The following is a 24,634-nucleotide window of genomic DNA, read 5'->3' on the forward strand; positions in this document are numbered from 1 at the left end:
AGGACTCCAGGATCATGACCTGAGCCAAAGGCAGTCGCTTAACCAACTGAGCTGCCCAGGCGCCCTGTGAACATTATGATTTAATAGATGATGTTTATTTTATTCGCTTAGCATGTGCCAACTCCCAGTATTCTACATGTCGGACATATAGTAGGCATACAAAAAACCTATGCAATAAAGGATGGATGAATAAGAGTTTGGCCAAGAGGTTTGGCAGTGAGGTAAGTGCAGGGTTACAGAGAACAGAAATAAGAAGGACTGAAAGTGAGGGAATATAGAGGAAAAATGTTCACCATTACCAGGGGAATAATGAAGAGATTAAGCTGGAGAGGTAAATGATGGCCAGATTCCCAAAGTTTTGTAAGACAATTAGAAAACATTGAAATGATCTAAACAAAAGATTCACATGATTACATTATCAAATTACATTTCAGAAAGATCACTCTGTTCGCTCAGTGGAAGATGGCTTAGAGGGGCCAAATCTGGTAGAAGAGATGATTTAAAACACTGTCAGGGGCATCTAGTTGAGATCAAATGGTCCTCAGACTAGTAAGATAGCAGGAGTTTTCATGAAATGTGGGCATATTCTGAAACACTTAGTTTAGAGATGTGACAGACTTGTTTTGATTAGATGTGATGAATGTGGGAGAGGGTGGCGTCAGAAAGGATTCCCAAGTACTTAGAGAAGGAACAGTGGCAATTGAAGGAAAAACAGGCCCAGGCATGTAGAATCTGAGATGCCTGTGTGGTATCCATATGAAGGAACCCAGCTGACAGATGAAAGGAAGGGGTCTAAAGGGGCTGTCAGTTTCCTCCTCAATAAAATGACAATACATGCCTCCAAGATGGGAAGGGTAGTTTAGTGACTTGATATCTGATCTGTAGGAGAGTAATTGATTGTTTTAGCTGAGAAGTAATTTCTGAGGATTTTGCTTTCAAAGAAATTGGGAAGTTTAAGATGCTGTTACAATAGAGGTGAAGAATTGGATCATGGAATCTAGACTAGATAGCCTAGTAAGTGGAGGCAGGAGGAAGTGGAGAAATGACCTGAATGTTCTTCTGAGTCAAAAATAGCATGTAGGAGGGGCGCCTGGGTGGCTCAGTTGGTTGAGCGACTGCCTTCGGCTCAGGTCATGATCCTGGAGTCCCGGGATTGAGTCCTGCATCGGGCTCCCTGCTCGGCGGGGAGTCTGCTTCTCCCTCTGACCCTCTTCCCTCTCATGCTCTCTGTCTCTCATTCTCTCTCTCTCAAATAAATAAATAAAATCTTAAAAAAAAAAAATAGCATGTAGGAGTAATTGACCAGTGGTTTGGAGGGAAGCATTCTTATTATTCTAGGTTAATTAAGAGGAGTATGTAGGCTTAATTTTTTTTAGAAAATTGATAGTTATATATGATCCTGTGTCAGTACCTACAGAGAACTACTAGTGCTGGGCATGTAACTGAATTTCTTGGAAGTAACCAGGGTATAAAATAAGCCTTGCTATCTTATTTATCTTTTCTTTCTAAATAGCAAAACAGAGAAGTGGATTCATCAACATGTTGGGCTAGCACTGTTCAAAAATTAAAGTAGGTGAGAAATGACAGATGCCCAGCAACTCTCCATGGACTCATTGATATCTAGGCCAAACAGTCTGAGAGCAAGTGGAGGACTTTTCATGTAGAAATTGTTCTCTTAGGGCAAATACAAATTCCTGCATATTCTATGATGCACAGTGATGCAATACTTCCACTTCTAGCTTCATCCCAGGCCTATATATATATGACTTACTTGGCTCTTTTATAGGACAAACTTCTTTTTGTAAATATCTATATATACCTATTCAAGAAAAAATCAATTGACAAAGGTATTTTGTGGCCCCCAAATTACTGATATAGTAGGGAACCAAAATATTGATATTATAGTAGGGAACCAAAATACCTAATCTGGAATAAAATTAAATGAGGCTATTTCACCTCCTAGCCAATCCTGCTTTTGACAATAGGTAGGATCAGTTTAAACGGACACCACTGTCATCTCTATCTGTTCATTGTTCTCCAAGAGAAAATAAACTGAGATAAAGGATTTCTGAGATAAATGACTTCTATCTCTTTTATAAAGACAGGAGTTACAGGATAAATGTTTTCATTCAACACCTTCAGGTAGTTGAATATTATATAGAAATTTACTTAATTTTCTTCAAAATGAGCAAAAGTTCAGGAATCTAAATTCCTATTTTGCTAGGGAGATAATTGACTATTTTGTTGAGAAATCAGTTCCGAAGATTTAGTTACTATGAGAATGAAGATTCTGAAACAAAGGAGATGTGGAAAAAAACTGCTTAGCATTGTCAAAACAGAATGAATTGTATAAATGCACAGTCTATTGGGGAAGTAGGGAATGATTTTCTGGCTATGTCTGTAGGGATCTGAGCTTACTATGCAAAATTATTCCTCATTATCAATTTCAGCTTACCACATGAGTCTTCCAAATTTTATATGGCATAGACCAAAATGAATGAAGTCAGGGAGAGGCCAATATATGATACTTCTAGATAAACTGAGATGAGTCTATTTTATTCCATTCTGAAATATATATATATTTATATATATAATATATTTATATCTATATAAAATATATGTTTATATATAAAATATATTTATATATATTTATATATAAAATATGATATATATTTATATATAATATATATTTATATATATAAAATATAATATATATATTTATAAAATACATATATATAATGATGTCCTTTATCTGTTATTTTTTTTACCTTTATCTGTTCTTAAAACACTGCTTGTTGTCATAATCATAAGGAAAGTGTTGAATTAGTAGTTCAAGCACTGACTTTATACTCTCACATCTAAGAAAAATGTGTCTTTAACTTTAGATCATCCCTTCTATAAGATAATAACCTTCCTTGTTAACCTGATACATGATTTAGCAGTATTTTGTATGTGCCATTTTCTCCTTTTACTTCTGACTAAAGAAAATCATGATATCAAAACCGTGCAACTCAACATGGTAACTCCTAACATCTGTCTTTTTAAATTTAAATTAATTAAAATTAGAAACAATTAAAAATTCATTTCTTTGGTCACACTAGCCCAATTTCAAGTGCTCAATAGCCACATTTGGCTAGAGGCTATATTATAGAACATTTTCATCACTCTACAAAGTTCTATTGGACAGTGTCATCATAGAGTTACACTGAAAACACTCCTCTATTCAGTTATCTGATCACTTCTAAAAAAAGTGGGTTATTATATTTTTATGGGTATTTTCCATCAAAGAAGCAATGTGTGTTAAGAGAAGTTACATCGTTGGTTAAAAATTCAGAATAAATTTTCACAAAGACAAAAACAAAGTTTACAGATGTAGGTTAGATTTTCAGTCTAGTCCACAAAATCTACTTAATAGTCACTGAATTGTATAAACCATCAACAGTAGGATTCTCAAGACCCTCTGGGCCTTACATGTTTTTTGGCAGAAGTTTCTAAGGAGTGAGACCATATATCCTCACTGGCAGATCTCTAAATTTAAAACTGTTTATACAGCGAAGCAATAAATAATCCAATAAATAATTCAGATTAGATTTACGGATATTTACTAAGCTTAAATGTAACTGGTAGCAATGAAATTTCCCCAAAGCTCAGTGATTAGAGTAGATTGCATTTCCAAAGATATACAACGATATCTTTGTAATGTGACCTTTCCTTTCCCTAGCAAAAGTGGAATCTATTTTCTCTACGCTTGAGTTTGGGCTGTCTAGGACAGCCAGCCTTCCAGATTTGCCCAGGAATGCCCTGATTTTAGGATTGAAAGTCCTGTGCCCCAGGAAAAAACTTGACTCCAGGCAAAGAGGGATGGTTGGTGACCCTCACTATTCCTATGATTCATTTTGAACAATAGAATGCAGCATAAGTATCTGTAACTTCTGAGGCTGGGATTTAAGACATCTATAATTTCTGCCTTCAGTACTTGGATCGTTCTTTCTTAGACTTAGTCACTATCCTGTGAGGAAACCAAAGAAGCCACATTAGGAGGCCCACAGGAGGAGAACAAAGGCCCCAGTGGATCTGCCAACCAGCAGCTAATCCAAACTGATGACTTTGTAAAAAGCCATTTTGGAAATTTTGGCTGTTTACTATACCTCCAGATCACACCACATCAAGTAAAAAAAAACAAAACAAAACAAAAAAAAACACCACCACCACCATCAACATCAACAGCAAAAAAAACGAGTTTAGCCTACCTATAGAATCATGAGAGATAGATAACAGTGGTTCTTTTAATCCCTCTAAGTTTGGGGATAGTTTTTTATGTAGCAATGAATAATTGAAACAAGTGGCAAAAGGTCAGCAAGTACTCAGAAGTAAGTATCTAAACATTAAATACTGTGTGTGGTAGAAAATGGATTGAATGTGCAATCACTATGTTGATTTTTAAGCTCCAGATCCTTATTTTTTTAGCTCTGGGATTTTGAACAGATCAGTTAGTCTTATTTTTTCATAAATTAACTAGAGATTACATGTCTTACAAAATTCTGAGAATTTTCAGATACGGTGACACATACACCTTAAACCACAAAGTACTACAAGGATACAAGAAAATGTTACTATGTCAGTCAAGATAAAAAGCTTTTGCAAAGCAAAGGAAACAGTCAACAAAACCAAAAGACAACCGACAGAATGGGAGAAGATATTTGCAAATGACATATCAGATAAAGGGCTAGTATCCAAAATCTATAAAGAACTCATCAAACTCAACACCTAAAGAACAAAGAATCCAATCAAGAAATGGGCAGAAGACATGAACAGACATTTTTCCAAAGAAGACATCCAAATGGCCAACAGACACATGAAGAAGTGCTCAATATCACTCGGCATCAGGGAAATCCAAATCAAAACCTCAATGAGATACCACCTCACACCAGTCAGAATGGCTAAAATTAACAAGTCAGGAAACGACAGATGTTGGCGGGGATGTGGAGAAAGGGGAACCCTCCTACACTGTTGGTGGGAATGCAAGCTGGTGCAGCCACTCTGGAAAACAGTATGGAGGTTCCTCAAAAAGTTGAAAATAGAGCTACCATATGATCTAGCAATTACACTACTGGGTATTTACCCCAAAGATACAAAAGTAGGGATCCGAAAGGGTACGTGCACCCCAATGTTTATAGCAGCAATGTCCACAATAGCCAAACTGTGGAAAGAGCCAAGATGTCCATCAACAGATGAATGGATAAAGAAGATGTGGTATATATATACAATGGAATATTATGCAGCCATCAAAAGGAATGAGATCTTGCCATTTGCAATGATGTGGATGGAAGTGGAGGGTATTATGTTGAGCGAAATAAGTCAAACAGAGAAAGACATATATCATATGATCTCACTGATATGAGGAATTCTTAATCTCAGGAAACAAACTGAGGATTGCTGGAGTGGGGAGTGGGCTGGGAGGGATGGGGTGACTGGGTGATAGACACTGGGGAGGGTATGTGCTCTGGTAAGCGCTGTGAATTGTGCAAGACTGTTGAATCTCAGATCTGTACCTCTGAAACAAATAATGCAATATATGTTAAGAAAAAAAAAAGAAGAAGAAGAAGGTAGCGGGAGGGGAAGAATGAAGGGGGGCAATCGGAGGGGTAGACGAACCATGAGAGACGATGGACTCTGAAAAACAAACTGAGGGTTCTAGGTGGGAGGGGGGTGGGAGGATGGGTTAGCCTGGTGGTGGGTATTGAGGAGGGCACATTCTGCATGGAGCATTGGGTGTTATGCACAATGAATCATGGAACACTTCATCTAAAACTAATGATGTAATGTATGGGGATTAACATAAGAATAAAAAAATAATTTAAAAAAATGTAAATATAACAACATGTTTATTTAGAATATGAATTTCATTAAAGAGGGGTAGCTTAGATAGAGGTGAAAGTGCCACTGGTTTCCATGAAAGTTTATTGGTAAAATCTTGACTAGGGAAGAAAAGCAACACATCCTATTCCTAGCTCAGCCAAATACACTAAGGTACTTTGTATAATATCAAGATCTATCCCTTCATGGTCACTGAGAACCCATAAAATTATTTTAGACCTCGTGAGACTCTTCCACATTACATTTCACTGTGGGTCTTTCACTTTAGTATTTTAAAATTTCAAGATTTACTTTGCTCTTAGCATTAAATTCTCATTAGTTTTCCTGTTTTTTGCTCATTTTCTCTGTGATGTGGGTAATGTTAAAAGAGTAACTCAGGTAAAGTAACACACAGCTTCTAGCTCCTATGATGATACAGGAAGAAAGTAATTCTCTTGCAGAAGAGTCTTTGAAAGAATAGTGAAAAAGGAGTGCCGTGTATTAAAAAACATTTAATGAGCATGAAATCTGAAATAAGTTTTTTGGTTTGTTTTGTTCAGAAAAATTGTTGTTTGGTTAATGTGTAGAAATACTGTATGAAAATTTTAATTAAAAATTTAGTAAGCCCATGGGGAAGGTTAACCATCTAACTTCCAGGTCTTCATATAGAAATGATGATAAAAACATCTCAACAAAGCCATAATTTTTTGTGTGTGTCAGAGTGCATTTCAGAACATGGTAAAAATAAAGCTGAGTTTTTACCAGGCAAAAATATTTTTATCCTTTTCATGGTTAGTATAATGCTGCTGCATTTTTAAACTTGTTATAGAGATCCGTTAAATTTTACTGCTGAAATTGAGGAAGGAAAATTATACACATGGGGTCTTTAACAGGTTTTGTGTCTAACAGCTTTGACACTATCCCACTGATTTTTGTCCCTGCCCTGATGGGTAGTCTTGAGAAGTGCCTGTTTTCTGGAGTCTAATGTCACAGCAATTAAATTCCCACAGGAAGCAGTAGCTTTAGGAGATGTGATTAGATTGGAGATACTGATGCTTGTTTTGATTTTGAAAATGCATCATCGATCAAGGCTACTGATTTCAGCAACTGCTCTTGCTGAGGGGAGGCGTGGGCTTAGCTTCTGCCTTTATATTTCACTGTGGGGAAAATGAAGTCTTCTCTGCCTGTCAAGCCTTTACTCTGATACAAGGCCAATGCCTTTAGCAGATAATCCCCCAAATGTCAAATAACCTTTATTTCCCAGAGGTCATGTTGATCTTTTTCTTCTCATTCTGACCTCAGAACAGACCTATTCATTTTACATCTGACATCAGACCATGAGAAAACAGAGTAAGTTTTAGCTTTTTTCCAGGGATTGTTGGGATGCTTTTTGTTGTTGCTGTTACTGTTCTCCCCAGCCCCACCGCCAGCAACCAAAGAAATGTGTTGTGTGTGTGTGTATATGTGTGTATGTATGCATGTTATTATTGTTCAAGGCACAGCAGAGAAATTCTAAGCACTTCATTTAAGTTAACCAATTTTTGGAAACAAGGGAAAGCATCAGTGATAGAAGGTAGTCTCTAAATAAAATTAATTAATCAGCAAGTTTCTTGTTAATAGGCAAGATTTTCTTCTCCAGCCACCATTTTGGGACAGATTCCTCTCTTCCATGATTACCAACCCCCTATATCCCATAAGATATTCTTAAAGGCCCTGCACATCTGAAAATGAAGTTAAATGATTCTACTCATAATATTGAATGCATGTTTATTCACACAAAACTGTCCCCTAATAGAGGTGACTCTATCATATATTGATGTTTAATTGTCAGAGTAGCATATACAATGAATATGTATGTAATATGAATTGTGGAATCAAATGATTATCTGACCAATAATATAAGTTTACCAATCCATACCATTGAAAATCCCATAGCTTTCCCTTAAAAGACCCTCAAAATTATTATTTTTTACTTCAAATGCCAAATTATCCTAAGGTTAATGTTTGGTCTCAATATTATTTCAACATTATTTTGGAAAGAAAAACTCAAAAAGTTAAAAACTCATTTTTTTGTTATTTCCAAAATAAAGAATGTTGAGGAAAAGTACTAGTTTAAATAAGTCAGCCCTTCCTAAAATTATTTATATTGCATTAAAATATATATTCTTCCTTATATGAAAACAAAAAAGAGTAATATACTTCTCAAAAAAATAAAAAAGAGTAATATACTTTTAAAATGAGGATAATACATGATTAAGCTTCAATAATTGGGTCCCCCATCAAGTTTTGTGATTTTAGGAAATATACATAATCTTGTTAATCCTCAATTGCTTTACCTGCAAATGGGGATTATAATAATACTTAACTCACAAGGTTGTTGTGAGGGTATAATTAGATATACATGTAAATCACTGTAATTGAGTGAATGCTACATAGTAAGAGGGCAATAAATATTAGTGCCTGCTAGGCTAGCTGTTGAAATATAATTTTTAAGGTATCATATCTGTAGATATTACTTTGCTCTAAGAACTAATCTTTGGTCTCTCATTCATAAGTGTTTTCTTGGGTGGCAACTACAGGTGAGCAACGTGCTGGGAGCTTAGATTACAAACTAAGTTAAGACAAATTAGGAACCAAGAGTTTGGAATGGGACAAAGAATGGTGCACACACTCAAACACACAGCAGTGGAGAGCTTCGATACATACTGTGGCAACATTATGGAGGAACATGCACAGTGATCTGGGCCCCTAGCCCTTTCTATACAAATGATGACAATCAGTGACACAGAGGATGAAGAGGTATGGATCATGGTGATTGACTTGGAAGTATAATCAAAACAAAGAACTACTAGCATGATCAAATGCACAGAGGTAGAAATAGCATAGTGCAGGGCTGTAACTAAATGCACTGGATGAGAGCTAGGAAGGTAGGCAAGAGAAGGATCAATCATTGAGAACCTTGCATGTTCTAAGATGCTCTGACATTATTTTCTGGATGATAGGTGGCTAATAAGCAGCTAAGAAATGTCGTCAAACTTTGCATTTTAAATAGACCATTCTAGCAACAATGCAAGTATGCATTTACTTAGGGCCTCTGAGAAGGATTTAGGCTGGGTTCTTAATCTTTGTAGCAGAAGATGATTTAGGTCAAGAACTTGGCAGAGAGGTTAAATTAGTATATCAGGCCCATTGTTTTGAAGGGAGCTAATCCAGATGCCCTTTTTCCCACAGTACATATACCATGAATGCTCCTCCTACTCATCAGATACTATCACTACTTCCCCTCAAACCACCTCCATAATTAACTATTTTCAGGGATGCCACCACAAGAAAACTGAGGTGTGTGTGTATGTTTAATTTCTCAGACTCTTTTGAAGTGCATTGATATTGCTGTATTTAAACCTAAATCAGTTGGGCAGAAGGAGTAGGCTGCACTTAGAGACAACTACTACCAGATTGGGGAGGGTTTCTTCTGTGTCTTCTGTTACTCTGCAGCCACAGCTGACTTCAGGGATCAGATTTTAAGAGTAAAGGAAGATGAGAATATTCCATTTCTGCTGGTTCATAATGAATCAGATTTAGGAGATAAAAAGAAGGTTTCTGTAGAGGAGGTAAAGACCAGAGCCAATGAGTGGAATGTTAGCTATGTGGAAACGTCTGCTAAAATGTGAGCTTATGTTGACAAAGTATTTTTTGATTTAATAAGGGAAAGTTGAGCAAGAAAGATGGAAGACCTCTGAAATGGAATTTACTGTGGTTCTGATCATGTACACCTGAGATGTGCCTGGCCCAGCCATCTGGGCTTACATGGTTCATACCATAAATACCTCTGAGGGGCCTGCTATCTGTGTCTGGAAAGTGCCCACCCTAGTGGTTCAGTCCAACTTCCAGGTTCCCAGGTTCATGAGGCCCTAGATCACCTTCTTCTCAGTGCATTTGTCCCTCAACACTCCTTGCACTTCTGGGTCAGCTCGGCCTTAACCTGCTTGCTTACTCGGTGTCCAGGCTGGGAAGACCCAGTTGTCACTGCCCCATGAGTTTGGTCTCAGCCTAATATTCTAGAGAATATTGCTTGGAATGATGCTGCATAGGGGCACCTGGGTGGCTCAGTCGTTGGGCGTCTGCCTTCGGCTCAGGTCATGATCCCAGGGTCCTGGGATCAAGCCCCACATGGGGCTCCCTACTCTGCGGGAAGCCTGCTTCTCACTCTCCCACTCCCCATGCTTGTGTTCCCTCTCTCGCTGTCTCTCTCTCTCTGTCAAATAAAATCTTTAAAAAAAAAAAAAAAGAATGATGCTGCATATGCACACAAATATAAATATGCATGAAATTTGCAAACAATGAAAATCCCAACTAAAGAAGAAAAAGACTAAAGATTTTGTGCCATGAGAAAAATAAATAGGATGAAGTGAGTTGATAATTGATATCATTAATGTTGCACTGATACTGAAAATGAGACTCATTTATCAAAAACACATTAAAGAAGTCATGTTAGCATGTGGTCAAGAACTTTTCATGGATATGACACCAAATTTTGATCAATGCAAAACATTTATTTTTTTTTTTTAAGATTTTATTTTATTTATTTGACAGAAAGAGAGAGAGACACACCTAGAGAGGGAACACAAGCAGGGGGAGTGGGAGAGGGAGAAGCAGGCTCCCGGCTGAGCAGAGAGCCTGATGCGGGGCTCGATCCCAGGACCCCAGGATCATGACCTGAGCCGAAGGCAGACACTTAACGACTGAGCCACCCAGGCGCCCCAACATTTATTGTTTTTACCCACTCCGTATATGTTAGTTTCTAGCAATGTTTGCCATGTATGAGGATGAACAGAATGGTTTGAAATAAGAAACAGAGTTTAATGATCTCAGGATTCTGTGAGAACTTTACCTCTTGGGTTTAATAGAAAAGTCAAGACATGAAACACTTATATCAAAGTCCGTGTACAATCCTGAAATAGTGACAAAATAAATTGTGTGATATTCTTGAATATTTTATCTATTATTAAAAAGGTATTCAGTAATACTACAGGCATCATTTTTAGTATTGATTTGATTATGCCAAACTGACTATTTTTTTCACAGTATCATTTATTTAATATATGCTATTGAAAAAGATCCTGCAACACATGTATGTGTTTATATAAACATATATAGACATGTATAGACATATACATATATACACATAGCCAATATATATACATACTCAATACATATATATAAATATACTCAAATGTGTGTGTTTTTTATATATTCATATACATATCCAAGGATATTGGCAGTTTTTTCAAACAACAGGTATTTTCAAATGAGGGTATTCTCTAAACAATGAAGCCATTTTAAAAGAAATATTTAACTGGGGCTTATTAATAGGATGAAGAGGAAACAAAAGTACATTGAAACTATGGGATTGTTCCTCATAAAATGGGAACATTGATGTTATTCAGATATAGTAATAGGTATATCTACTCAAGTTTATGAGAGCATATTACAAGGCAGTGACTTATTTATTAGCAAAGAAATAGTATGTGTTTGCAGACCTAGGATAGTTTCATTTTGTTGACTACTCAAGTAACTTCTGCAAAAACAATTTTTTTTTTTTCTGGGCATGTGGAGACAATTGATTCAAATGATTTGCAATCATAAAAGCAATCACTGGTCGAGATTCTGCTTCTTTATGTGGCTTTTTTGTGTGTGTGTTATTTTCTTTTTTTGTATTGATATTTTAGGTGATGTTGACTTCTATTTAAATGTAATAATTCTAAAATTGTAGGTCATGGTAGGCATCAAAGTTAAGAAAGAAAGAGGAGGGAAGGATGGAAGGAGGGAGGTGAATGGGAGGAAAGGGAGGAAAGAAGGAATGAGAGAGTGAGAAAGGAGAGAGAAATTGAAAGAAAAAATAGAAAAAATAAAATATGAAAATGACATTTTCCAATAAATAGCTTTTACATGCAATGCACATGTTTTTAAGTAAGTATTATATCACAGGAAAAATACTGTAAGCTTAAGTACAGTCTCAGGATTGTCAGGGAAACTGATTAATTTTGCTCTCATTTCCATTTTCTCAACAATCTTTGTCTTCAGAGTGGATAAATGCAGTGTCACTCTGGGTTCGCTTGGCAATCTTAAAATTGTCACAAGAATGAATTGGGTGCCGTTTTCTCTTCTTGTTACAATCTTTGTCATGAGCTCTCACAGACCTTTTAATGCTTGATATGCTCTCATTCTCATTACATATTCTCATTCCCATAACAAAGATTATAATGAAAGAAGAAAATGTCATAAAATTAATCCATTCTCATAACAGTCTGTAACGAGGACAGAAAATTGAGCAAAATTAATCCGTTCTCATAACAATCTGAAGATTGTAATGAGAACAGAAAATGGCATGAAATTTATCCTTCTTTTGACAATCTTTAAATTGTAACAGGGCAGGAATGGGATACAAGATTAACAAGCCCTTGGGACAAAGGCTCTAACTAGAACTGAAAATCATACAAAATTAATTTGGGTATGTGTGTGTGTGTGTGTGTGTGTGTGTTTGAGAAAGGCGTAAAAGCCTGAAGTTGTAATGTTTGGTGCCATTGGGATACCATATTAAGATCAGTACCTATTTTAATTTGCCTTAAAATATTAGAACCTGACACCTTTGCTAAGATAGTGAATTAAAACAAATGTGGATGTTCACTCTTCAAGTAGACCCGGAGGGCAAAACTGTTTTAGTAAGTAGGATAGTAAAGAAAGTGGAATTTGTTATTGAATTCATGAGTTTATGAATAACCCATTTGTTATCCAATAACTTTAATTTAAACATCTTCTTTTAAAATGAATAACGCAGTAGATGTAGTCTAATGTTGAGCAACAGTTGTATGACCATGGATTTTAACTCATTTGTATGCACAACTGGCCCATGTGCTTCTATGTATGCAGGCTGCAGTGGCTCATTTCCACTAGCATACATCTGTGGTCAAATAGCCAGATTTTTGGTTTTACACTAACACTTTTTATAGTTTATCTATTGTATAATTTCTTCACTTAGTCACTTAATGAATTGAATTTATGATTGCCTTTCAGAACGTTTTTGTTTTAAATATCCTCAATTTCTGAAAGGAAACTAAGGTCAAACAATACTTGCATAGACTGCAAATCTATTCAAGCAGAACATGAACAGCTTTTTATTTGCCTTTATAATTGAAGTATAAACAATGTAATGAATTAATTTGCTAATTATTCTTACTTATGAGGGCACACATATTTGTGCGTAGAATGGATTTTAAAAATACTTATTTAGCACCGATGTTAAAACATCCATTATAAATGGATTTATGAATATATTCACACTTTACAAAAATTACAAACTTTTTTTCCATAAGTACAGGACCTATTACAAACAAGCAATAATTTCAATTGCTTAAACAAGAACCTATCATTTTAAAGGTATATATTAGGAACTAATAATGAATGGCAATAATATTAAATACTTCATAAATTTTATTTTTATAGCATCAAAATGAAAAGTCTCATTTATATATTGTTTTCCCTCTTTTAAAACTGTACCTCCAGTAACATTTGAGAAAATTGCAAGTATATCAATGAAATTGCAATAAATTATTGGGATGCAAACCTATTTTGTGGTATTTTCCTGATACTTTAAAAGGAAATATCTACTTGAAAACCCTCATAGTTATGTATAATGGTATCACTGCTTGAAAATGCATTATTGAACATCACTTGTCTTAAGCATCAAAGATAGTATTCCAATAAATTGGAGGTATAATTAGCACGTTTAAAAAATATCCTTTTTTAAGTTGCACTATTAGGTTTTTCATATGCAGAGCCTAGCTATGAATGATTTGCTAAACTCTTTCTTCTGTTTCTTTTGTTGACAAGAAAATATATACAACTGTAACTACAATTAAGAGTGGTTTTTTTTGTAAAAATAAAATTAGAGTCTAGGTCAAGTAAGTAAATCTAGACATGGTCATGGTGCCATATTTTGAGAAATTTGCAAGGCCTTGGTTTAAATTGCCACCCATTTTTCTACATCCAGAAGAAAGATAAATATAGTGATTCATAGTACTTGTGAAACCTTCAGAAAGTAAACCTTTTGCTTCATGGAAAAATGAGAAATTTGGGAGGTGGCACTTTTCATCATCAACAAAAGCTATTTTTGCAGACCAAAGAAGAAATGAAAAACTTTTCATTTATTTAGCTGTTCCTGGAAAGGTTGTAAAAGGTCCTATCATGAAAGACGAAAAGGAAGAGCTGTTCACAGAAAGCTTTTAAAGAACAAACATCATAAGCTCAGATTCATATGGTAGGTGGAATACTGTAGGAAGGTGCAGGGGGCAAAAGCACCAGGATGTGATCCCAGAAAGAGGAGCCTCTTCTCTGTACTTTTTCCATTGTTCCCACCTTTTATATACTTAGCTATAGGTATGTTCCAATTTAATGTACTATTCTGTGTGGAAATCCAGGTTTCAAAAAAATGTGAGTGGAAGTTCTCTTTTAAATTAGTTTTATTAAATAGTACACCATGGGGCAGCTTTACAGAGTATACTCATATAATTCCAATGCAATATGTGCCATTATCAAAATGTGTTCATCATTCATGGTAGGCTTTTTCAAATTGTACTGGTATGCTACACCAAAGTCTTTGTATCTGAATATATTGATACATACTACCAATAACAATATACCTCATTGTTATTGTTTTATGAAGTAAATATAGCCATTTCTAACATGGGCAAAATTAAATATTTTCATTATATTATAGCATAATCATTAAAACTTTCATGTGAAATATATGGAGAATGTTTTGTGTTTTTACCAATCATATGAGAATTCCTTTGCAGTGGGAGAAACTCCAAGAGACTGTGGTAACCATAGTGGCAGGTGAAATGGAGCCTTGGAGAAGAAAAAAGGGAGTTGTTAATACAGGGAGGAGTGGAAGGCAGAGCACTGTGCAAGGAAAGGATGGGCAGAGAATAGAAAAGCTCCCAGTGACAGTGGTGATAAAGGATTTGTGGGCCTGATTAAAGTGTTTGTTCTGTATATACGATGAAAATATTTTCCTCTAGGTCGTCTACAAAATAGTAAATAATTTATATATTGCTCTCTAATTCACCTGTATAAACAGAATTTTGCTTTGGAAGCTTGAAGAACTGGATAAACTAATACTGATGATATTGAGTTATACATGTAAGGAATGGAGCAAGATAATTCATATCTTGTATTTAGCTAGTGGATAGAGATTTTACCAAAATAGAGACAATTAGACTTGGGATGTGGCTGTTTCTTTAGTAATGGTTATCTCTCCAAACTTTGTCAGTCTGGGAGTATAGATATGATCCAAGATAATGAATAGATTATTTACTAGGTGGTATTGAGAACTTCCCATCCAATTTCTCAGACACTCCTTATCATTGAAGTTACTCCAGCTCCTACATTTCCTAAGCATAGCAAACCATTGCTCCATCCCAAGAAGACCTTGCCAGGTGGGTCAGTGTCCACCCACCATTGCAAATGGAAGGGGTCATCATCTCCAGCCCTAGATAATGCTTGTGTACCACTGGTGTTAACTCTTTACTGTGGAAACTGTGTTCCCCAGAAAACACAGTCACTTTTCTCTAGTATCCAACTATGGATGAGCCTGTCCATCTGCCTATCATTTTACTTTTGATGATGATTCTGAAATGTCTGTAATCATCTTCATGTTTCTCAAGGACCTAATCTGCTAAAGCCTAGCCTCTAAGGCAGAAAATTGCATTCTGATTCTTATGCTATTTCGGCATTTCTTTCCCCCCCCCACCATTTTGTCTCCCATTTTAGATTACTTGACAGTAGTGCCAGGGGTTCCCATTGAGTTCCTTTAGTTTATCCTGCTCTGTACCAAAATTTTATTTTTATTTTTATTTTTTTCCTATTCACCAACACCTCTCTTTAATTATATTCAGATTTTATGCTCCCCTGTTAACTCTCAAACTGAGATCTATAAACTCTATAATTTATGTGTTAAATCCCTAGATTTGAATTAAATACTGTGAATCAAAACCCATTGAAAAGGTATAATTGTACATGCCCTCCCACCAAATAAAATTCAATATAATATATTCATCCAGTAAAGTGATCACAGTTTTTTTTGTTTTGTTGTTTTGTTTGTTTGTTTTGTTTTGTTTTTTAGCAACACTAAAATCATGAAGTGGTTCTGCACTGTGTCTAGTAGTAGTATAGGTAATTTCCTTTGGTTTCACTGATCATGTGCAGCATGGCAGTGATAATTCATTTTAATAAGAATGAGACAGGTGATATATTGAGTCTAGCAAGCAACATGAATGGAGAGAAAATGCTTTGTTTAGACATAGAAGAAAAATACCACTTTATATGTAGGCATTTATTTAGCCTTTATTTTAGACTTTTTAACAATTGTATCCTGTCACTTCTGACAGCTGTTTCTTACAAGAAAAGCCTGTCTTAGAAACTAGTCCTGAGTCCTAATAGCTCTGTGACTTTGTATAATACTTTATAAAAGATAAGAAAATAAGCATGGGAACTACAACTGAAATTAGGAATGAGAAAGTCTCGGATGGAGGTGGGTCACACTTTAAAAAAAATAAAGAGAGGGATCATTTTTTATTTGAGCCTCAACATGTTTTCAGGTTCTGTTATAAAGCCAAAAGTGTAACAAAAAAATTTTTTCTCAGTAGTAGAATATAAGTTGATTTTGGTGGTAGGTAGTTTTAAGGTAATTGCACTGAGTGACATTCTTAAGTATATTTCTACTAATAACCAATAAAATTTATATTCCTTAGAGAACTATCTTGACCATTATGCCAAAATATTTTTCCAGAACTTTGTTTTAAAATCTGTTAATCAACAAAGTAATAGAATACTTATTTATTAACAAAACAAGTATGTGTGTGCATATAAAGGAAATGTTCACACAATAATACACTTCATTTATATCCTTTTTTTAAGCTTTGAGATAATAAAAAGAATTATTTTTTCTATTCGGTAATTTCCTCTCTGTTCTTCTAGGTACAGTGGAAGTCCAGGTTATTTCAGAGTCAACTTCACCAGTGAATGAAAGAGAAAGAACAAAGGAGAGAGGGAAACAGTGAGTATAATGTTGAACCTTGTAATAACTTGCACCTAGGAAGTATAAATATAATGAGATTTTGCCTAGACATTATGATCTGCTATAAGTGGGGGGCTTAGATTTTGCACATTAGACATAAAAGAATTAAAATATTTAGATGAGCATAAATTACTTAAAGTGGTAATTTATTGTTTTCTATCTTGATTTGTACAATTTGGGAATTATACAAAGAGAAGAAGATGAAACCATGACTAATGTTGACAGCTGGTCTCATTTATTTTTGATGCAGACCCAAAAGGCTTGCAAAGTTTCATATTTCTAAAGCTGTATTTAGTATGTTTCCTTCTGGGTAGTTCAGGTCTCCTCTTCCTCCAAAAATAGTCTTTGTATAGCAGAGGAACCATTGTTGGATCTCCTCCTATTTCTATACAAGCCTCTCTTACCCCAGCTGCCACTGCTGTTGTCCTTACAGAAAGTGTAAGGCCACAATGAAGACAGTATCCAGAATTTAGTTAACATGTGGAGGCAATATCCCTCTGTTTTATTTCTGAAGAAACCTAGACATTGTATTGAAACACTATGTAAGTTATGCTTTAAGAATTTTCATAAAGTTTAAATGTTTTTAAAACAATGCTAGTATTGGTGTCAATGTATCAAATGTGAAACTGATAATGAATCACAAAAAGTATTACACTTAATATTTAGGGAGAAGAATCTTGGGTTGCGCTTGGGTTGCACTTCAGTTTTACTTTCTACTATAGTATTTCTTTAGTTTTAAGCCTGTTCATCATTTTTAAAGAAAACAGATCTTCACTAATAAACTAATGTTTTAATGTTTAACTCTTGTAAAACTGAGAATCAATGAAAATCTTAGGGAAATAATTTTATTTATGATTGCCTAAATTATTGCTTAGCTTAATCATGTGAACTAGTTAATTTATACTGATTATAAGCAAAGGAATATTGTAATGATAAATTGGAATATATCTTATTCATTATTTTACTTCCATGGTATAATCAAGAAAACATCTTTAAGAGGGAATTTTTATTTTAGCTTTTCCTTGTAGAGCCTTCTCTATAGCTTTAGGTGCTCATATTTAACCTTCATGTTGTAGTTGGCCTCAACAGATTTTCCTATTAAAAATAGTTCATTTAAAAATAATGCAAATAGTATATGTAAATATATTTTAAAATTAAATAATATATGCATATATAGAGTAAAAATTGTGTTGGTGAGAGATTTCATTAAAATTTTATTCAATCATGTACATCATACATATGTACATACATATGGTATCATATTATGCTATTTTTTAAATTTTTTATTTAATATGTCATGTGGACAAAAGTTAAGATTGAATATGATAATAATATGTGGAAAATTTGTTTGAGGTTTTGTTTTTTTTTTTTTTTTTAAGTGGGTTGCTGTTCCAGTTACTATTGCTGTGTAAAAATTGTCTCCAAAACTTAAACGCTTAAAGCAATAATAATTGTTACTTCTCAGTTTCTTTGGGTTAGGAATTTGGGAATGTACTACCAGCGTAGTCTGGCTTCAGGTCTCTTTTGAAATTTTAGTTAGATGGTGGATGGAGCTGGAATAGCTGGTGATTGGAGAAGCCAGGGACTTGGCTAGACATCTCTTTTTTATTTAGTTTCTGGGATGTGATCTCTCTGTCCTGGACCATCCTGTGAGTCCTCTCAGCATGGTGGCGTGAAGACAGTTAGACTGCCTACATGACAGCTCAGAGCTCCACTGTTAGTGCTTACATGATCAAGTCAGAAGCTGAATCGCCTCTTATGATCTAGCTTTGGAAGTCATACAACATCATTTCCATCCTATTCTTTCTGATGATACAGTCACAGATATAATTATTCTGTCTGTGGGTAGGATGATCATCAATCCTCTTTTGCTTTGAGACAGTCCTGGTGTTAGGTTAAAATCCCACCTCCTGGGAACCCCTAGGGCAGTTAGTCATCCTACTCTTAGTTAACAGAAAACTATTTAAGTTTAATAAATTCCTTTAGTAAATTTCAGCAGGGTTTTATTTTATGGTTATTGATTTTAGGGTTCTGTATAGCCAACCTTTACCTCCAGTGTTATATTCTAGAAGAATGATTGTTTTGCTTTAATTTGGCTTTTAATCTATAATTACTTTTTGTGTTATGGTATAAAGGAGGAGGTAAGGTTTATTTTCTTCCATATAATTTATTTATTTAATTTATTGAAGAGATCATTTTCCTCCAACATATATATATATATAAATAAATATATATATATAACATATATATAAATAAATATATATATATAACATATATATATATATATATATATATATAATGTGATTTTTTTACATGATTTCCACTGCCATAATTAGTGGAAATGTCTTGATGTCTTGAACTATGATACTAAAAGTCCTTCACCTTTGTGCTCTTATTATTCAGTATCGCTTTGGTTATTCTAGATCCTTTACATTTCCTTGTAGATTTTATAATCTGCTTGTGGATTAAAAAAATGTACCTAGGATTGTGTTGAAACTACATATCAGTTTGGACAAAATGGGCATTATAAATAGACTCAGTCATTTAATCCAGTAATGTGGTTTTGATGTACATTGATTTAGTTATTGAGTTTTTCTCAGTACTTCTCTGTATTTTCCAGTTTCAAAGTCTTGCTTATTTTCATTATATAATTTCCAGATATTTGATACTGATATTTTTATAGAGAAGTGTAACTGATTTTTTCATTTCATTTTTTCTTGCTTCTTATGTTTGTATATGTATGTGAATATATGATTTTTTGTATGTACGTATGTTGTATTTATATGATTTTTCACATTATGTTTGGGAACCTTCCTAAATTTACTTATTATTGTCAATATCTTATATTTAGATTATTTTGTATTCTCTGTATAAAATTTATGTCATCTAAAGTAAAACTAAGCTAGTTTCTTTCTTTTTTTTAACCATAATTTTTGTGGGTTTTTTTCTAACCTGATTTTGAAAGCTAAAATGTTCAGTAAAATTTGAATAGTAGTGTTACAGTGCATCTAATTTTTATCTAATTTTGGTCTAAATTTTAACAGTGTATCTAATTAGTGAGAAAGCAGTCAACATGTTATCTTTCAGTGTAATATTAGAGACAGATATATTTGGTAGATTCTCTTAGTTATAGTTTTAAAAATGTATTTGCTATGCCCAGTTTCATGAGAATAAAATTTTTAACCGTGAAATGGTACTGGATTTTATTTAGCAAATAATATTTCTAGCTCTTTGATTTTGTCCTTTATTCTGTTAACATGGTAAATAAAAAGGAATGGTTTTCCATAAATAAATCCCACTTTATTATCATGTATTAACCGTTTGATACATCAACTGGATTAAATTTGCTGTGATTTTAGAATTTTCATGTCAATGTTCATGGGAATATCTTTTTCCTGATTTTTCTTCCTAATGTCCTTGTCAGGTTATGGTATCAGCATTATGCTGGTTACATAAAATGAGATAGAAAGTGTTGCTTATTTTTCTATTCTATGGGAGATTTTTTTGGGACATTTGGTATTATTTCTTCCTTAAATATTTTGAAAAATGCATCAGTGGAACTATCTGACCCAGTTATTTTCTTTTTGACAAGGATTTTACGTATGGATTAAATTTATTTTACAGATATAATATTATTCAGATTTTCTATTTATTTTGTATTAGTACTGGTAAATTGAATTTCTAAGACATTTGCTTAGTTTATTAAAAATTCTCAAAAAAATAAAAAATTAAAATTAAAAAATAAAAATAAAAATTCTAAGCTATTGACATAAAGTTATATGTAATTACCTGTTATTATATTTTTAGTATTTATAGTTGTGATGTCCCTATTTCCATTTTCATTTCTGGAATTTGTGTATTCTCTTTTATTCTGATCTCCTCTGTTAGGTGTTTATCAATTTTATAATTCTTTTTGAATATCTATCAATTGGCTCTACTGATTTTTTTTCTATTGTATGTCTGGTTTTGTTCTTTGATATTTCCTCATTTAATTTTTTTTTCTTTCCTCTTTTATACTTTGGCTTTAATTTACTATTCTTTTTCTCACTGATTGAGTTGGAAGCTTAGGTAATTTACTTTTACTCTTTTCTCAGTAATATGTGCTTTTTAAGCTATAAATTTGGTACATGACACAAATTTTGATATGTTTTATTTTCATTGTCATTCAGCTCAAAAGATTTCTTAATTTCTATTGTGTCTTTTTTTGGGGGGGCGAGGGGTTCCTTAATTTCTAAACCCTGCAAAAAATATAGTAGTTATTCTACTGTGTACTACATTGTACAATTTTTATTTTTAACTACTTAGAGTTTCTTTATGGCTTAAGTTAAGATCTGCTTTTGTAAATGTTCTATGTGCACTTTAGAAGAATCTTTTTTTCTACCATATGGGCATAATGTTCTATAAGTATCAGAGTAAATTATTAAATTATATTGTAAAAATCTTTCTTACCAATATGTTTAATTTGCATTGCCTCTGGTATTGAAAGGTAAATGTTAAAATCTCCAGACAGAATGGTGGCTGACGGGGCGCCTGGGTGGCTCAGATGGTTAGGCGTCTGCCTTCAGCTCGGGTCATGATCCCGGGGTCCTGGGATCGAGCCCCACATCGGGCTCCTGGCTCAGCCGGGAGTCTGCTTCTCTCATTCATTGCTCATGCTCTCTCTCTCTCTCTGTGTCTCTGTGTCTCAAATGAATAAATAAAATCTTTAAAAAAAAAAAAAAAGAATGGTGGCTGGCTTTCTCTCTCTCTGAGTTGTTTTCAAAATGTATGTTTTGTTGCGTTCAAAATTGAATTTGTATGTCTTTTTGTCGAATTAAGCCATTTATCAGTATAGAATATTTTCTTTATATCCAATGAACTTCTTGCTTTAAGGATTATTTTATCCAATCATATTAGTAGCACCCACTTTGATTTCCAGTGTTCACATGGTAAATATTTCTCTATCCATTTGCTTTCAGCTTAATTGTGTCCTCATATTTAGAGTGGACTGTGTGTGTGCATGTGTGTGTATAATAGTTTTTTAATCTGGTGATCTTTGATTTTTACTAGAGTTTTAATATCATTTAATTTAATGTAATTGGTAATTGAATTTTACTAGGAGTTTTAATATCATTTAATTTAATTTAATTGGTAATTGAATTGGTTTAAGTCTACCATATTGCTCCTCTTTTGAATTTGTCCCAACTGTTCTTTGTTTAGTCAGATTTTTTTTTATTTAATCAGTTTTTAAATTACCATTTTATCATCTTTTAGCTTTTGTTTGTGTTTACTTCTGTTGTTCTGTTAATTATAATATTCATTTTTAAATTTATTAAAAACTACATTAAAGCAATACATGAGCCACTTCCCAAATGTTGCCACAAGTAGGCTCCATTTACCCTTTATGTACCATTTGTTCTATTCCTATCTTATGTTTTACTATTATATATGTTACAAATTCCACAATAAATTCTTATTGTTACTTTAAGATGTCAATATTTATTATAGTTATCAATTTATTTACTATTTTTGGAAACTTCCAGTCTTTCTTAAAGGTTTATGATTTCATCTGGGATTCTTTACCTTTAGCATAAATAACTACTTCTAGTATTTCTTAGAGTTCATATCTGTTGGAGACAAATTCTTTCAGTTTTTCTCTTTTTTATAAAATCTTAATTTTGCCTTTGTTTTTGAATAGTATTTTATTGTCGTGTTATATCTTTCAATACCTTAAACCTGTAATTCTATTGTATTCTGCCTTTTACAGTTTATGTTGAAAAGCCAGCTTTCAATGGTATTTTTAAAGTAATTTGTCTTTTTATTCTTTCATCTGCTTTTAAGTATTTTCAATCTGTATTTGTTTTGTTTTTGTTTTTGTTTTTTTTGTTAACAATCTGTAATTTTCTTTGTAGTTTTCTAGCTTTATGGTCACTGAATTGCTTGAATCTGTGGTTTTATATCTTTCATCAGCTTTAGAAAATTCCTAGTCATTTTTCTTCGATATTTTTTCCAATATTCTCTTTTTTCTCCTCTTATACCTCAACTATGTATATTATAAATATTTTGAGCTCTTCTTTGTATATCTTTTGTTCTTCCCCTTTTCCTATTTTTTTTCTCCATGTTTCAGTTTGAATATTTCTGTTGATCTCTTTTTGAAATCCCTAATCCTATCTTCTGTTGGTTACAGGCATCTGTTGAACCCTTCCATCAAGACCTTAACTTCAGGTAGTTATATATTGGTACTTAATAGGGTACAGATTAGATTCTTAAACTATTGATTCTAAATATATTTTGAAGTTATTTCTCTTTTCATTCATTCTTTCCATATTTTATCTCATTTTACTTAGTGTATTAATCACATTATCTGAGATCTTTGCCCGTCACACCCAATATGTGAATCATCTCTGGTTCTGCTGCTGTTCACTAATAAACATAACTAGTAAATTTTTTAAAAGATTTTGACATTTTAATTTCTTCCTAATATAAGTCACTTTTTGCAGGCTTGGAAGCAGAATCAAATTAAGGCTGTCCAGTCCTCTAGGGATCCAGGCCAAGTCTTGTGATCTTCAACAGAATAACATCATAATACAAAGTGCTAACGATGGGATTATAAACTCTAATTAATTGCCACTTATTTATATTTTTCCCTTAGTAAACAGCCAAAAGCCCAGATCTTAAAGGCACATTATATACAGAATATCTCGATCTGTAAAGGACAGGATCACCCAAATTATATTCTTGGACAAATTATTGGTAAACCTGATCAGAGCTAGCCAAGGATTAATGAGCAGGAATTTTTATATTTTGAAAACTTGCTCTGAGGTTTAGAAAAAAAGTTCTGATTGCTATTAATAAGAAAGCAAGTAAAAAAATATTACAGATGCATCCACACCAATATTTAATTTTGCCAGGATCTTCAACTAGAACACAAAGTTAGAGATAAATATAGAGAATAAAATACTTCGATATTTTCAAAATAAATTACTCAACTGCCACCTGTGTCTGTCCCTCCCCAGATGTGATGATCTAAGCACTGGATATGGAGTGCTGGAATGCGGTGCAGAAATCCATAGCTAGTAATTTTTTGTTTGCTAAATTTATGTATTATATATTATAGAATCCTGGATTTTTGTTTTTTCTAAAAATTATTAAATTGTCTTCTGTCATGCACTTAAAAATTTATTAATTACCTTGAATCCTTTAAGTCTTTATTTAATATTTTTAGGACAGGTTATCTTAGGTTCTTCTTTTTTCAGTGTTGAAAATATCACCCCTTGGGTGTGCTTTTTATTTACAGTTAATGGTCTTTCTAGAATTTCAGTTAAAGGTCCACGATGGTCACCAGGGTCACTCCATTCTGGCTGGTCTTGAAATCCGAACTTCATTTCTTAGCTCTATATTGCCTCTAAAATATTTTCACATTTTCCTGGCCTCTAAGTGGCTATGTTCTACTAAGCATGCACAAATATCAAAGACTTTTTCTCTGAGGCCTTTTCCTTTCTAAGACTCTATCCCCTCAAATGTCACTTGTCTAAACAACTTTGAGATGTAGTATCTGTCACCTCTGCCAACTGAGATCTCTCTTTTTGTGGGTTCTCTTTCCCCACAGTATGATCTGGACTGTTCTTTCTTTTTTTTTTTTTTTTTAAGATTCTATTTATT

At 33.6% G+C, this 24,634-nt stretch overlaps 1 long non-coding RNA gene across 1 annotated transcript in view; it reads left to right on the forward strand.

Moving 5' to 3' along the window:
• The window catches only part of LOC123860983 (uncharacterized), a 955,410-nt gene that overhangs the window by 611,959 nt on the left and 318,817 nt on the right, over positions 1–24,634 (forward strand). Inside the window, exon 8 of the long non-coding RNA XR_010412903.1 lies at positions 16,894–16,972. This is a non-coding gene — a long non-coding RNA (uncharacterized LOC123860983). The remainder of the gene's footprint in view (positions 1–16,893; positions 16,973–24,634) is intronic.

This window comes from Mirounga angustirostris, unplaced genomic scaffold, assembly GCF_029215605.1.
Source record: "Mirounga angustirostris isolate CCGP_5_RB_7025 unplaced genomic scaffold, mMirAng1.0.hap1 SCAF_7, whole genome shotgun sequence".
Lineage (NCBI taxonomy): Eukaryota > Metazoa > Chordata > Mammalia > Carnivora > Phocidae > Mirounga > Mirounga angustirostris.